Source organism: Drosophila ananassae, chromosome XL (assembly GCF_017639315.1).
Source record: "Drosophila ananassae strain 14024-0371.13 chromosome XL, ASM1763931v2, whole genome shotgun sequence".
Lineage (NCBI taxonomy): Eukaryota > Metazoa > Arthropoda > Insecta > Diptera > Drosophilidae > Drosophila > Drosophila ananassae.
The window spans coordinates 15,081,261-15,098,064 of record NC_057931.1 but is presented as its reverse complement, the minus strand read 5'-3'; the positions used below and the strand labels follow the sequence as shown (position 1 = coordinate 15,098,064).

The 16,804-nt window shown below is 39.2% G+C and overlaps 1 protein-coding gene across 6 annotated transcripts in view; it reads left to right on the top strand.

Moving 5' to 3' along the window:
* The first annotated feature begins 4,941 nt into the window (after positions 1–4,941).
* LOC6502899 (rhophilin-2) overlaps positions 4,942–16,804 on the top strand; it is a 115,381-nt gene continuing 103,518 nt past the window's right edge. For 4 of the 6 annotated variants that reach the window (XM_001963598.4, XM_014905761.3, XM_044717170.1 and 1 more), the window contains exon 1: positions 4,942–5,258. The gene's annotated coding sequence lies outside the window, so the exon portion shown is untranslated. Of the gene's footprint in view, positions 5,259–6,322; positions 6,390–16,804 lie in introns of those variants that run through there. The other 2 variants (XM_014905762.3, XM_032455902.2) reach the window with 2 other exon arrangements.

The window sequence follows — 16,804 nt, the reverse complement described above, 5'->3', positions numbered from 1 at the left end:
TAACAGTAGACTAAGACTGCATTCTGGTTGCACGTTCCTCAAGACGGTCGCTGGGTGGGTAGGTCATTCCGACGAAGTCGTGATTGGTTACTCAACCTTGTTAGACCTCTCGCCAGGTGGTTAGGGTGCGACAATAGCTTGCTAAAGTACTTTTCCTTCTGTTCTGCGATCACATCTTTGACTGGAAGAATGTTTAAGTCGCGATGTATGTTTTTGTTGCGAACGTACCAAGGTGCCCCGGTGATTGTTCTCAAGATCTTCGACTGAGCTCGCTGGACAATGTCAATATTGCTATTGCTGGCATTCCCCCATAACTGGGAGCCGTACATCCATATAGGTTTAAGTACCGAGTTATACAGCAGGACTTTATATTCAAGGCAAAGGGGAGACCGAGCGTTGATAAGCCAATGAAGGCTGCTGGCTTTTAGCTTTAGGTGGGTTCTTTTAGCTTCTATGTGCCGACGCCATGTGAGTCTTCTATCGAGGTGTACTCCTAGATATGTTACCTCGTTTGCTTGCGGGAGTAGGGTGTTGTTTAGCGTAAGGGGCGGGCAGTTTTGCCTATTCAAGGTGAACGTAACGTGCTTGCATTTTTGTTCGTTTACTTTAATTCGCCAGTCTGATAGCCATTTTTCAACATCCACCAGATGAAGAGCTAGCTGCGCAGTTGCTTGCATCGGGCATTTTGAGCGGCTAAGAATAGCTGTATCATCAGCAAACGTAGATGTTGTTAATCGTGTGCTTGTCGGGATGTCTGCTGTGTAGAGAACATATAATGTTGGTCCGAGTACGCTTCCTTGAGGAACTCCAGCTCCAACAGTGAATTCGTCAGATATATCAGTGTTGCACCTCACAGCAAATTTTCTGTCGTAGAGGTAAGACTCTAAAAGCTTGTGGGTATTACAAGGGAGCATTGTCTTGATTTTGTACATTAGACCTTCTAGCCAGACTCTATCAAATGCTTGAGAGACATCTAGAAATATTGCGGTACAGTACTCGCGTTTTTCGAATGCATTCCGAATTTCTGCTGTTATCCGGTTGACCTGCTCAATTGTGCCGTGCTTTTCACGAAACCCAAACTGATGTGACGGGATTCCTTCCTGGATCCTTAGGTATGTGTTTATTCGAGTCAGAATGCATTTCTCAAAGAGTTTAGATAAGCATGAAAGTAGGCTTATAGGTCTATACGACGTGGGAATTGTGTGGTCTTTTCCCGGCTTTGCTATCATTATTATAATTGACTTTTTCCATCTCGCTGGAAAGTGGCCAAGTTTTGCGATGGCATTGAAGAGCTGGGTGATAGTGCAGACGGCGCAATATGGAAGCTCAATGATCATTTTGGGAGTTATGAGGTCGCAGCCTGGTGATTTTTTCGGATTTAGTTGGTTTTTGATGATATTAGCGATTTCGTTTGGGCGAAACTCGATTGGTTCATGTTGAAGCTGAGGCTCATATGGTAAAGTCGGCAGAGTAAAGGCACTAGTGGCCGGATTTGGTTGGAAGATATTTTTGAGGTGATTGGCAAACGTGCTGGCTCTGTCTGCATCGCTGCGCGCCCAGCCGCCTGTGGGATTTCTAATAGGCATCACTGTTTCTTTCGGTGAGCTTAGAGTTGGGTGAGCTCTCCATAGTGAGTGTTTTGTACTAGAAGTTGACAATTGCTCTATATAGCGGCGGTGGACATAAGCTTCTTCTTGCTGTAGGGCTTTAGTAAGTTGACGTGAGGCATGTCTAAAGCTTTGCTTAGTAGATGGCGATCTGTGGAATTGCCACTCGCGACGTGAACGCCGCTTTTCGAGGACGAGCTGTTCGATTTGTAGATTTGTCTTTTTATTGCTTTGTGTATTTATAGTTTGCGATGTTGAGGCTCGAGCTGCAGAGACGAGTACAGACTCAAGTGAATTAACAAAGCTGTCTACGTTGGCTTCATCGTGGAGATGAGGACTTAGCTCAATGTGTGAGCTGATATATTTTCTGTACTTAACCCAATTGGTTTTCTGTGAGGTCAATTTTAATGGTTGTTCCAATGTTCCTGGATGTCGCAGTAGAATAAACAGGACAGGCGAGTGATCAGATGAAAGATCCGATAGGCAATTGGCGCTTATCAGATTTTTAGGGATGTTTTTGGTAATCGCAAAGTCTATTAAATCTGGTAGTTTCCTTGGGTCTGCCGGCCAGTATGTTGGTGTGCCAGAAGAAACATAGTCGAGCTTGTTCTTGGCTTTGATAATTGCATTATAGAGCTGCTTCCCTTTTGGAGTCACGAGACGGGATCCCCAGTGTGTGTGCTTGGCATTGTAGTCTCCTGCTGCTATGAAGTGGTCTCCAAGTGTGTTGAAAAACTGCATAAACTCATCTTCAGCTATATTGAAGCGAGGGGGGCAGTATACGGCGGTTAGTGTAAGTTGGTTGCCAGTATTTAGTTGTATATTTATAGATGTGGCCTGTAGGTAGTTTTTAGCAAATTTGTTTTGATAATGGTGCTTTATGCGGCTTCTGATTAGAATTCCAGTCCCACCATGTGCTTTACCATCTGGATGATTTGTTCCGTAGAATGAATATCCTCGTAGTTGAAAATTGTATTTGTTTGTGAGGTGTGTTTCCGAAAGCAGCATTACATCGATGTGATTGTCGAGTAGGAATTGAGCTAACTCAAGTTTATGTTGCGAAACGCCGTTAGCGTTCCACGTAGATATCCGTAGGAAAGCCATTATTTGGATTGTTGTGAAACCAGCATTTGAATCAATAGATTTTGGTTTCGCATTAAATCTTGCATAGTTGTGCGCATAAACGACATAAATTCCGTCAGGCTTTGTTGTAGGCTGCATATCATAGCTTCAAAGTTGCTTTTTGGCTGCTCTGTTGGTTGATGTTGCTGAGCCGTGTTCGGTTCTTGATATGCTGATTGCAGAAATGAGCTTCTTGAGGCAGGTGTCGCCGGTCCTGATTTTAAGGCGCTTGCGTATGTCACATTTTTGTCAACGTTAATGGGTCCTAGTGAGGATCTGGCTGCAGTCGAGAAGAAGACTTCAGGGTTTGATCTGGACGCCGTGAACTGTCCATTTTGGGTGCGGGCAGCTATTCCTTTCTGGTGGATGCGACTTTTCAGCTCCTTATAGACTGGGCATCCTCTATAATTAGCAGTGTGATTGCCACCGCAGTTGCCGCACTTTTTCGAGTTGCTGTCATCTTTGCTCGCTGGGCAGTGTGCGGAGTCATGAAGCTCTCCGCAAACTACACACACCGGGCGCAGTTTACAGTATGACCTTGTATGGCCATATTCCTGGCAGTTCGCACATTGTACCGGGCCATTGCGTTTGTGCGGTTCCTCAACTGTAATTCTGCGGTGCAGCAGGTACTGAAGATTGTATATTGGGTGCACTTCGTATTTCTTCAGGAGCTTGGTTTCTGGTTCAAGCTCAACCTTAAAGAGTGGCTGCGGCTTTCTATCCCTGTTAAGGATATTAAAGACTGTCTTGGCGCTAAAACCCTTCTCCTGTAGCGCCTTTTTTATCTCTGCAGGCGTTACTTCGGGCTCTATGCCCTTAAGTACGACTTGCAGGCCCTTGCTGCTTTTTAGCTGGTACGTGTAAAAGTTCTTTTTATTCTCGGTAAGATATTTTGATAATACTCTATAGTTATCTTCAGACTTCATTTGAACTTTTGTTTCTTGAATGTTGCCCTTTACAAGGGGTATTATGTGGAAGTTATCCTTACCAATAAGCTCAATAATTTTGTTGACAAGAACATTGGAACTTTTTTCGCGTATATAGATAGGCGGAGGTTTTGGCTTCCTTTTCCCAACTTCAGTGGATTCGACCGCCTCAACCTCATCGGCGTCTGCCAAGATTTTAAATCGGTTTGAGTTAATGGGCGTTTCTTTTGCTACTAGGCTAGCATTGCCACGGGTTATTTTGCGTTTGGAATTCAGGGGGCTCAGCTTCCTTTTGATTTGGATGTAGCGATCCATGCCAGTCTGCACAGCCGGCTTAATATAGTCATTGTTTTTGTTTTTGTTTTGGTTTTCGGGCAGCGCGGACGTATTACTATTTGCGCTGCTAGCTGATGACGTCGTTAAACGCGCTGTCGATACAGTTGCGGTTGTTGTTGTTGTTACTGTTGACGTTGTCAAAGAAATTGAGGTGCTAGTTACTGCACTCTTTGGCTGCAGAGACATCGATGGTATCGAGGGGGAGCAGGAACGCGCTCTCTCGCTCTCTACGTTTAAGAATTCGGTCAAGTTGGGGGTAATTGACCGAGCTTGATCGGAGCTTGCATGGTTTTCGGTTGCTTTAAAAGAGAAGTACGCGTTGTTTCTTTGTACTGAGAGCCGTCTCTCGTCTAGCTCACGTTGACGTTGTGTGCGAACGTCGTTTGAACTCATTGCAGTCGAGGTTGATTTAGTTTGAGTTTTAAGTGTTGTGTTTTATATTAATTAATTAATTAATTAATTTATAAAAATATATGCCAAAAAACCATTTTTTTTTTCTCGTTCAATATCTAGTTTATTGTTTTTACTAAAACACGTAATACCGTGCGATGATCTGGCGTGTTTTTCCTATTAGAATGTAGGTTATATATATCTGATAAACCTGAAAAAAGTTCGGCTGACAACGCGGAGGCACCTTTTTCCGAGAGACTGCCGAAAATGGCCTCGTAATGGCCGCCATTTTTTTTTTTTTTTTTTTTTTTAATTTTACAAAATGTTTATTAAATATGTATCCCAATGATCCGCCAGTTTAAGACATTTGGTAATGTTAAAATTTAAGGTAAAATGAAAATCAAATCTATAGCATTGGCTAGTTATGTCAAGACAAAGTAGACAAATCAATCATATTTTTCAATCTGAAAAATAATTTTTATTTACGGGTTGGCAGCCCCATTTATATTTATGGTATTTTTTCTCAATACTCAATTCCCAGACCCTAAAAATACTGTTATTCTCCTATTTTTCTCTCGTTCTTTCTCATAGATTAAAACGAAGTTGTTGTCGAACTGAGTACTAGTTTTACAAATATTTACATCTCGCTCTCACGCATAGCAAAAACTGCTTTTGTTGATTTGAATACCAGGCTTAAACCAGTTAATTCATTCGGAGCTACCTGTTGATTTTCGTGGGCTGTTATTAACATTTAAAGTATAAAGTTAATCTGAAGTGTAAAACGTGTTTAACAATACGGTTTAATTCGTATGTTTAAATAAAGTTGAACTTATTTTAATTTATTTTGAAAGACTCGGAAACTAAGAGTACTTGATAAGTACGTTTTTCAACTAAGATTATTGGCTTAGTGTTTTAAATATAAACCCAAATTTAGGCAGCATATTAAGATTTTGTTATTCATTCATGTATTTATATGTTATTTTATATGCATAACTCCAGAGCGAATTTACTCCTTAAAAATATTTGCATTTGTAAAAATTGTCATTTTGTTTGTTTCACCGGTTGCAAACAAAATTGAGTGCAGTTCATTAAGTTTTTTTAGTTTCCATGTGTATGTACACATGTATTGTTTTACCTATTGATAAAATAATAATTTTCTTACAAAAACAAAATTAGGCATACTTTTCATATTTTAAATTTGCTCAAAAAAGATATAAAAAGCTATATATGCAGAATCGCTTTGGTAATTTCACTTGAAATAACTTTTTGTGGACTGCGCTTTTGAAACCTCTTATTTGTTCAAAGTTCGAGTGGTTTAAAGTTTTTAAAAGACATAGTTTTATTGAATAGAACTGGCTGACGGTATGTAGCCAAACGTAGCTACTTATGTACATACATATTGTATGAATTTACAAACATATGTTTATGACATACCGGTTCTTATTTTTAGAAGAACTTAGAAAGTTAATGTATCCTCGCGGAAGCAAGGAGGTTATGTATGTTATCAAATATGTATAAGTTATCAAATAGTTCTTTATTAAGTAAATATTTATTAATCATTTATTTCACACAAGCCCGTTAGGGTTAGTGCTATTAATAATGATATAATGGTGATAATATAAAATATTAAAGCAAGCTAAGGCTGCGGAGTTCTGTTTCTGTGCCCCCTTGCACGATGGTTTCAGAGGCTGAAAAAAAAACAGATTTTAGCGATTTTTTTTTCATTTCTGATTGAATATAATTATTCAATTTTTTACACGATACATGGCTATATTTAGAGAGTATCTAGGAATTTTTTTGTTAAGAAATAATTATTAATTATCCCGTGACGGGCAGTCGGCCGGAGTCGCTTCAAAAAATTATTATTTTGCTGTTTGTAAAGTCTGGCCTTACTGGAAATAAAAAAATTGAATTGATTTACTTAAAATATTAGTTTCTTGTGCGGATGAACGGAACCATTTTGAAAAATATGCGATTTTGAATTTTTGGCGCGGTTGTAAAGTCGGAGGTACCATTTTTACATAAAAATTAGCCCATTATTGCCCGTAAAAACGGTAAAAAAAAAATTAAAAAAAAAAGCGTTAGTTCATCCGCAAGTATTTATTGTATAAAAGATGTACATATGAAAAATTTTATTTATATTCGAGCATTACTTTTTAAGTTACGATGCGGTCGGTGCGACTTGAAAAAGTTGTATTGAGAAAAACGCGTCTAAAGCTTTAAAAGCAATTGAAAGTATATGAAAAGAAAGTAACTAGAAAATCGGTATCTCTGCGAGCTTTAGTCCGATAGACATGAAACTTTCACAGGATATTCCTGAGATAATGTTCTATTATATAAACATTTTTGTAAAAAAAATTTTTTTTTGAAGTCTCAAACCATCCTGCCCTCTTAAAAGAATTCTTGCACTGTTAGTTTCAAAATAGTCGACCTCTAAATTACATCACTACGCCAGCCGTCACTCCGTCCGATATCCTCCAGTACCCTCCATTAAGGGCACTCAGACACCTAATCGCAGAAACGGCAAGTATCTTGTTATATTGCCACAAGATCAAGAGATCGCTAACGTTTTTCGGTGGTCAATTGCTAACAGCGACTCAACAGAACCAATGCAAAAGGCTCCAAAACCACTGATTGGCATAGAGCATAGATCGCCCCTCTGCATGAACTCATGCCTCATGAACTTTATGACATTCATGCAGACAACATTGAACTATTGTAGAACAAAATTCAACTGATACAAGCTCGTACAAACTAGAAAAATAAATAACACAGGCCAACAGCAAAAAATCTCCACGCATAATTTCACCTTCTCCATAACCTTTAAGCTCCCCTGAACCAAAGTCCAGAACAAACATTGGTTCTATCACCCACAGTTTCCGCGGTACACCTAAGAGAAGAAATTGATCAAATTTTACCTTTTATTGAATTATGTAGGCCGTGAAATGGCGATGACCATCATTGTTTCTAGTAAATATGATTTTTGAAATGTATGTGTACCAACTAAAATGAATAAATGGTATCTAGCAGTTACCATATCTTTGGAATATTCATCAAAAGATGAAATCTCAGATTTTCTACATTAATTTTTGGTGTTCTATGATTTTTTTCCAAACATTTTCCCATGGAAGATTTTTATTTTCTTATTAAAATCAGTAGATCATAACATGTTTTAATTTTGGATTTAAGGAAAAACACGAAATAATTTTATTGAATTTATTATTGGTGGTTAAACAATATTTTCGTCAATTAAATTGGAGTTTTTAATCTCATATTTTCTTAAAGTCATGGCTATCTAAAACTGTTTCTATGTTCAAAACGTATCTATTGTAGGTTCAGCTGGTTTAGTAAAGTTTTAAAGAAATTGTAGATTGCCATGACTTGTAGAAAATATGAGATTAAAAACTCCAATTTAATTGACGAAAATATTGTTTAACCACCAATAATAAATTCAATAAAATTATTTCGTGTTTTTCCTTAAATCCAAAATTAAAACATGTTATGATCTACTGATTTTAATAAGAAAATAAAAATCTTCCATGGGAAAATGTTTGGAAAAAAATCTGAGATTTCAACTTTGGATGAGTATTCCAAAGATATGGTTACTGCTAGATACCATTTTTTAATTTTAGTTGGTACACATACATTTCAAAAATTATATTTACTAGAAACAATGATGGTCATCGCCATTTCACGGCCTACATAATTCAATATAAGGTAAAATTTGATCAATTTCTTCTCTTAGGTGTACCGCGGAAACTGTGGGGGATAGAACCTATGTTTGTTCTGAACTTTGGTTCAGGGGGGCCTAAAGGTTATGGAGCAGGTAAAATTATGCGTGGAGGAAAAAAAAAGTTGGAAATTGTCGGCCTGTGTAATTTCCTCCTTAGGAATTTGTTTCCGAAACTCAAATGAAATTAGAATGTCATATTAATCTCAGAAACACATCTCACAAGTAAAAAATATTTCCACATAGTACGAAACAATATAGAATATATTTTACTATATAGAGTACTTGCAGGCTACAAAAATTTGCGTAAACACAAACTGCGATGAGACCTCACAAGCCGTTGTCTATCTACTGCCCTCCGTAATTTGCTATATGGAAGACCTACTGGCCAATTGAGTCCAACAATCAACCAGTTTAAATTCAACCAGACTTCAGGAAAAAAAACTATAATCCATAAAATTGAAAAAAATCCAATAATAATCATGGAAAGACAGGAAAAGATAAAAAAAATTGCTTCGTGATACCCTCTCCTTCATTAACGTATATCAGATAGGAACATCATACCGGATCACCAATTTGGTTTTATAGAAAAGCATGGTACCACTGAACAAGTCAATGGAAAAAACTTCAAAATCCGCACTGCATTCGCTTTGTTATTTTTTAGGCGCCTCGCATGCATTTGAAAGTGTGGCTGGATAATCCCAAAGTGCTTGAATCGTACCTATTAAAGCAAGCCCTTATGGAGCACAATAGTTTCCTAACTAAAAATTTCGACATGGTGGCAGGCATACCACAAGTAAGCGTCATCCGACGCCGCTTTTACCTTCTGCATATGGCAAATATATCTTCGATTTAGCGACTAATGAGATCTACGTTCGTCGATGACACAGCTATCCTAAGTCGCTCAAAATTTTCTATTAAGGAATGGAAAACTTTGAATGAAAATAAAGTTTTCTGACTGGCGATTAAGAGTGAACGCTAAAAATGCAAAGACATTACACCCTGTATTAACCCACTACTTTACCCTAAATTAGCAGGCAACTTCGGGTTTACTTTATAGTGGTTATTGTCTTTATTAATTGTCTTCCAATTATAATAATAATGAGTCGCGGTCACTTCGCCCGCAGTGTGTCTTTCCTCGTTGTCGCTTCACTCTCGAGTGCCGCCCTGTTGATCATTCCTCTCTTTCTCTGCCGGTGCCGCGTCGCTGCCTGGATCCCGTTGGTTCTCTTCCAGTGCCGGTTCCCACATCCCTCCTTTATTAACGAGTTTCAACTTCAAGGGTGGCTGGGGTGCTTGGTCCGGTCGTCGGATTCGGCTGGTTAAGTTGAGGTCCTGGGAAGCTGCATCTGCTGCAAAAGTGATTGGACTAGCGCCTCCCTCAGGCGTCTGGGGTGGCTTAAGCCTAGCAGCCATTTCGGGAACTTTCTTCAGGTGTCCGATATTCCTTGTTAGCTTTCTACCATCACGCTCTATTTCAACTATATTCCTGTGCTTTTCCACTACGGTATATTCAGTATTATCGAAGGTAGGAGTGAGCTTGTTTGGAAACACCACGTTCTTCTGGAAAACCTTGTCACCCACCTTGATGTCGCTCTCTCTTGCCCCTCTTCTCTTGTCAGTCGCTTGTTTTCCTTTATGTTTTTCCACCAAGTCTCGATCCCTTTCGGCTGAGTCTAAATACTGCTCTTCTATCTCTTCAATACCCGGTATCTTGTCTCGAATGACTCTATTGAACATCAGTTTCGTGGGAGCTACCCCCGTTGTTCCATGTGGAGTAACGTTATACATAAGAACGAAACTCTGAATTTCTTCCTTATAGTTCTTCCCGTTAACGTACGCAATTTTTAGTCGTTTGACTAAAGACCTGTTCATGTTCTCTACTTCCCCATTCGCCTGTGGCCAGTACGGTGGCGCCTTAACTTATATTATGCCACATGTGTTACAATAGCCGGCGAATTCCTGACTAACATATTGTCTACCATTGTCTGTTTTCAGAAATTTTGGATATCCTAACCTACAGAAAATTTCTTTCATGACTTCGATCAAACCTGCTGACGAAATGGACTTAAGAAACTTGTATTTCATGTAGCGAGAAAAATAGTCTATGAAGACCAGGATGTACTCGCCATTGGATAGAGGGCCTAAAAGGTCGGATGCTACCCAGATCCATGGCCCAGTAGGGAAAAGGTGTCTGTCCATAGAGGGAGGGCGAGGCGCTTGAGATACCAGGCAACAATCCCAACAGGCTTTGATAAATTTTTCCACAGCTCGGTCCATTTGTGGCCACCACACCTTTGACCTCAGGCGGCGCTTCATTGCTGTTTCTCCTGAGTGGCCCTCATGTGCTAATTCTAGCGTTTGTGCTCTTAATGGTGTTGGTACTACCATTCGGATTCCCCTCAGTAACAGCGAACCGATTGATGAAAGCTCATTCCGGAAAGGGTAGAAATTTGTCGATGCCTCTGGTTTCCAGGAGTTGTTCTGTAGGCAGCTGATCGCGTCTATGATTTCTTCGTCCCTCAAAGAAAACTCAACCATATTTGAGATGGTCAAGGACTTAGGGACGGAGCTCTGCACCAGCCGTAGTATATTATATTCCGTTTTGGGATCCATTTCTTTCGCTGTGGATAGTTGGCAGAGTAGCGAAAGCGCATCCGAAATGTTTTCTTTCCCAGCTTTGTAGATAACGGTGAACTTGTATGACTGCAGCCGCAAAATCCACCTTTCGATGCGAGCTGGGGGCTTTGAAGTTGGCTTAAAGATTGCCCCCAGGGGCTTGTGGTCCGTCACCAGTTCGAAATGTAGTCCGGTCAGGTAGTAATAGAATTTTTCCACAGCCCAAACCAGGACAAGACTCTCCTTCTTCGTTTGTGAGTAGCGTGTTTCCACCTCCGACAAAGCCTTGCTAGCAAAAGAAATTATTAACTGCAACAGAACAGCGCCAAGGGCTACGGGACTGGCGTCTGCAATTACCCGAGTTCTATGTTTGGGATTAAAATATGCCAGCCTAGGTACCTCAGCTAGCTGATCCTTTAAGTTGCGGAAAGCCATCCTCTCCGCTTCGCCCCATGTAAATTTATTATCGGTCTTGAGCAATTTCCTTAAGGTATCCGTATGGTGTGCCAGATCTGGAATGAGTTTCCCCACATAGGTTACCAGACCGAGAAAACTTCGCGTTTCCTCTTTGTTCTTGGGGGCTCTAAAGGAACGTATGGTACCGATTTTCTCGGGGTCAACTTCTATCCCCTTTGCGGATAGGATATGACCCAGGAACTTGAGCTTATCCGTATTCCAAACGCATTTGTCCTTATTTAACAGGACATTATTTTCATGGAAGATCTGGCACACTTCCTTTACTGTGTTTTCGGTCTCAGATTTGGTGGCTCTGAGTGCTGAGTTCACTCCGAACATCAACCGTTTGTAGCGGAAGAGGACTTTCTTGGTTATAAATGTTGTGATCTCCCTGCTCGCTTTGTCCAGGGCCAGTTGATGATATGCGTCCTTCAAATCCAGGCGAGCGAAAAACTTGTCTTTTTTAAGCCTGGTCATGAATGAATCGAATGTGGGTAGAGGGTAGTTCTCCCTTAAAATGGCTCTATTTGCCTGTCGCATGTCAACACAAACACGGATGTCCCCATTCTCCTTAAATGCGAGAACGATTGGAGATATCCAGGAGCTCGGGGCAGTAACTGGCTCAATTATGTCGCGACTCAGGGCTTCATTCAGTTTATCCATAACCCTATCCTCAAGTGCCACGGGAATTCGTCTCAGAGGCTGCTGGACTGGTCTCACAGTATCGTCTATTAACAGCTTCACCTCTATGCCTTTCCATTTTGGAAATGGTACTATTTCTTTTATTTGGTTAATGTTCCTTCCCACTTCATCCAGTGAATGCTCCTTTCCCAGGAAGTTTTTTTTTAATTCCAACGGTGCCCAGGCGTCTATGATCTTATCCTTAAGCCAGATGTCTTCAATTTCCTTTTTACAGGAACCAAAAGAACATTTACTTATTTGTTGCCGCAGTTGTAGTACGAAGTCCGAAGGCTTCTGAACAAGTGTCTCTCAAACGTTGAGAAGTATTTCCCTAAACTTTCGACGAGAACCGCGTAGATGTCGATCTCCTCTCCATCGTCCGGATCAATAAGGGCGACCGGTAAGGAGTACGCCACCGGCTGCAGCTGGACACCTCCCAAGAGAAGGATTTTGCTCCTCTTTTGCCTTGTGTCACTAATCCCCTCCGCCTCGAGATATATTGTGAAAGCCCTCAGCCACTTTTCCCATTCGTTACTGAGGATCGCAGAAAAAAGGCTGAATGGCCGTGTCTCCCATTTTAGACGCAATCTGGAAAGAAGAAAGGAAATTTTTTTTTCTTTGTTTTTGAAATCTTTAAAAGTAATTTTTTTAAATTAATTTTTTTTTATTATTATTATTTTTTTTTGTTTTTTTTTTTTTAATAAAAAAAAGATCTATTCCGTTTGTCTATTGCAATTATTCATTGGCTTGAACTCTTGTCGTTTTTCTATAATGGTTTGGCTTGCACTCTTTGCACAGTTTTTTTTTTTTTGGAGCTTGCAATCTGTACTCGGCCTTGCGTTTGTCAAGAGTATTCTCTTTACGCAGCTAATTTTCAGTGCTAATGCGTTTCTTCACTGCATACAATACATATGCGTATATATATGCGTTTGTGTGTTTGTTCGTTTTGGGCTCTGCGCAAAACTTAACTACCGTTAGTTTCGGAACGCCTTTCACACCATTATTTTCTGTTCTTTCTTTTCTTCTTTTTTTTTTTTTAATATCAATTAAGAGGATTAGTTTACTATTTCCTATTTCACTAGTTAGTTTAGCTCATTTCTATTTTTTTTTTTTATATGCATAGATTATTTTCTAGCCCATTGAGCATTGCACGTGTATACACAACCACTTTTTTTTTTCAATGCAGCGTTACTAAGTCGAATCTTTTTTTTTATGTTTCTTTTTTTTTATCACTCGTCGCCACTGTAATAACCCACTACTTTACCCTAAATTAGTAGGCAATTTCGGGTTTACTTTACAATGGTTATTGTCTTTATTAATTCTTTTCCAATTATAATAATAATGAGTCGCGGTCACTTCGCCCGCAGTGTGTCTTTCCTCGTTGTCGCTTCACTCTCGAGTGCCGCCCTGTTGATCATTCCTCTCTTTCTCTGCCGGTGCCGCGTCGCTGCCTGGATCCCGTTGGTTCTCTTCCAGTGCCGGTTCCCACACACCCTAAAAAAAGATAGTCCACAATTATAAAAATTTAAAACATCCTTACACCATATATTATACAGGCTTCTCACCTAGAGGAAGCACACAGAACAAATAATACAAAAAATTAATCTACCGCTCTTCAAGACGGTTAGAGCCATAAAGCCAGTTTGGAACTTCGAACATTGGGGCAACGGAAGCAAAAGCAACAATAATATAGAGCAGTCAAAAGTTGTAAGGACTATAACCGCAGCGTCTTAGTGCATTCGATACACTGAGATGCACAGAGATCTTAACATTCCCTAAGTAAAAGAAAAATGTAGCACCTAAAAGCCAAATATATATCCAAATTGACAATGCATTCAAACCATTTAGCAAGTGCTCTTTCCGAAACCTCACCAGCGTAGTAGAAATAACATGCCAGTACGGTAACGAATGAGGACACACTTTAACCAAATGGCCCTATTAATGGACAGTAGAAAAATATTTGAGATTCTGATTTTTAAACTTGTTAAACTTAATCCCTTAGAGGGACTAACACCTTAAGAGAGAACATACGACAAATAAATAAAATAACAACAACAAGGAAAGGAGACATTTTCTTCTTTCGTGCTCTTTTATTCGTTGAACGAAAAACTCACACCCAAAATAATCATGAAATCAATGCTCAATAACCAAATGAAATGGAAGTATTCAAAATGATGCCCTAAACCGCAAAATGACCCAATAAACAAGAAAGGAAAGCTAACTTCAGGCGGAGCCAAAGTTTATATACCCTTGCAGTTAAGTCGCAGTCCGCTAGGTGGCGCCAATTTGAAATTCGCCAAATCAAATTGTTTTTCCCAAAATAGAATCTGTACCAAATCCCATCTTTCTAACTTAAAAAACACCAAAGTTATGCCAATTTCGATCGTTCTATGACAGCTATAGGATATAGTCGGCCGATCCTTATGAAATTTTGTACATAAGATATTTTGGTGAAATATAACATGTGTGGAAAGTCCCAACCTTAACTTAAAAAAAACTTCTAATTTAAAAAACACCAAAGTTATGGCATTTCCGATCAATCAGTTATATGGCACCTATAGGATATAGTCGGCCGATCCTTATGAAATTCGACAAATTAAATTTTTTTTCCCAAAGAGGAATTCATTCAAACTCCCATCCTTCTAACTTGAAAAACAACCAAGCTATGGCATTTCCGATCAATCAGTTATATGGCAGTTATAGGATATAGACGGCCGATCCTTACGAAATTTGGCAGATCGTATTAGTTTGCCCAAAGAGGAATTCATTCAAACTCCCATCCTTCTAACTTGAAAAACAACCAAGCTATGGCATTTCCGATCAATCAGTTATATGGCAGTTATAGGATATAGACTGCCGATCCTTACGAAATTTGGCAGATCGTATTAGTTTGCCCAAAGAGGAATTCATTCAAACTCCCATTCTTCTAACTTGAAAAACAACCAAGCTATGGCATTTCCGTTCAATCAGTTATATGGCAGTTATAGGATATAGACGGCCGATCCTTACGAAATTTGGTAGATCGTATTAGTTTGCCCAAATTAAAATGCATAGAGAGTCCCATCCTTATAACTTAAAAAACAACGAAGTAATGGCATTTCCGATCAATCAGTTATATGGAAGCTATAGGTTATAGTCGACCGATCCCGGCCGTTCCGACTTATATACTGCCTGCAAAGGAAAGAAGGTGCAAAGTTTCAACTCGATAGCTTTAAAACTGAGAGACTAGTTTGCGTAGAAACAGACAGACGGACAAACGGAAATGCTCATATCGATTCAGGAGGTGATCCTGATCAAGAATATATATACTTTATAGGGTCGGAGATGTCTCCTTCACTGCGTTGCACACTTTTGACCAAAATTATAATACCCTCTGCAAGGGTATAATAAAATATACTTGCATTCCCCCATCTTTACCTTCTATGCAACAAATTACCTGGATGCGCCGAACTATTTAAAAGTATGCTAAAAAAAAGTAACTATCAACTGTATGTATTCAAACAGTCGGTGGCTTGCTTAACATATCTGCGGTTTATAGGCAATTTTTTTTCTCAATAAGTAAAATAAAATGTAGATACTTATTTAATTCTCTGGTTAACCCCATCATACCTGCTGGTTACCACAATAAAATAGAATATGATACAGTTTTCCAACCAATCTGGAAGGATGTCATGCTTTGGGGTACAGACAGCATCTGTAATCTAGGAATCGATCGAATACTTAAATCGAAATTACCTTGCAAGATTAGCCTCATGCAGTTGCCTTACAAGATATGCTAATATCCAATGCACTTAATGTCGAGGCCCTTATAAAATAATTTTTATGTTCATTATCAGTCGCGATCTAAAACACTCCCCGAGTTAAGACGTGCCTAAAATTTAAGCGGAAGCTAAAGCTATTCTTATTCGATTTACTACAACAAGAAACGAAACAAAACAGTGGTTGCTGATAAGCACTAAAAAATCGTTGTTGTTAACATGAACAACGACAAAGGCGACACATCGACTTGGAGCTGGCAGACAGTAAGACCGAAGCCGAAGGCAATTAAGAGGCAAAACCAAGTGTCTTCGATCTTACTAAAGGAATAAATTGCCCTGGCCCATGCACCCAGTACGAGAACCAATCAATATGCCCTCCTAAGCGACAGCACGCCAAATAATGGAATTGAAGGCGAAAGCGAAGCACTGGACTTGATAACTGAAGACACCTTAGATGAATCTGCCAAGCCGCCACCTATATTCTTATCTGAAGTCAGTAATATAAAAGGAATGCTAGTTTATATCGAGACAAAAATGAAAAAAGAGCTTTTCTTTTATAAAGTTCAACGCGATGGTCAAGTAAGAATTACGGTTAAGTCTATTGAAGAATACAGGAAACTTGATAAAACTCTTTCTGGAGATTTTGTCAAATTTAACACATATCAGCTCAAACATAAGAGGGCATTTAGAGTAGTTATTAAAAATGTGCACTTCTCAACGGATCTCGACTTAATGAAACAAGATGTGGAGTCCAAAGGCCACACTGTTAGAAACATTAGTAATATTAAAAGTCGTGTAACCAAAGAGCCATTGAACTTGTTCTTCTTTGACATTGAGCCCAACAATAAGAACTTAGATATATACAAAGTTAAACGCATTGGTAACGCAGTTGTTAATATAGAACCCCCCCATAAAACCAAAAAAATCGTACAGTTCCAAAACTCACAGATGTGTAAAATGCTCTCTTAGTCATCCTAGTAACATTTGTCCAAAAGACAAAGAACAACCACCAAAATGTGCCAACTGCAATGAAGATCATGCTGCTAGTTACAAAGGGAGTAAAGTTTATCAGGAACTTATATCAAAAAAATTAGTAAGCGGACGCAACCACCTAAAAAACACCAAAGATGACAACAAAGGAAATGACTATGCTACAACTCAATCATTTGCTCCGTCAAA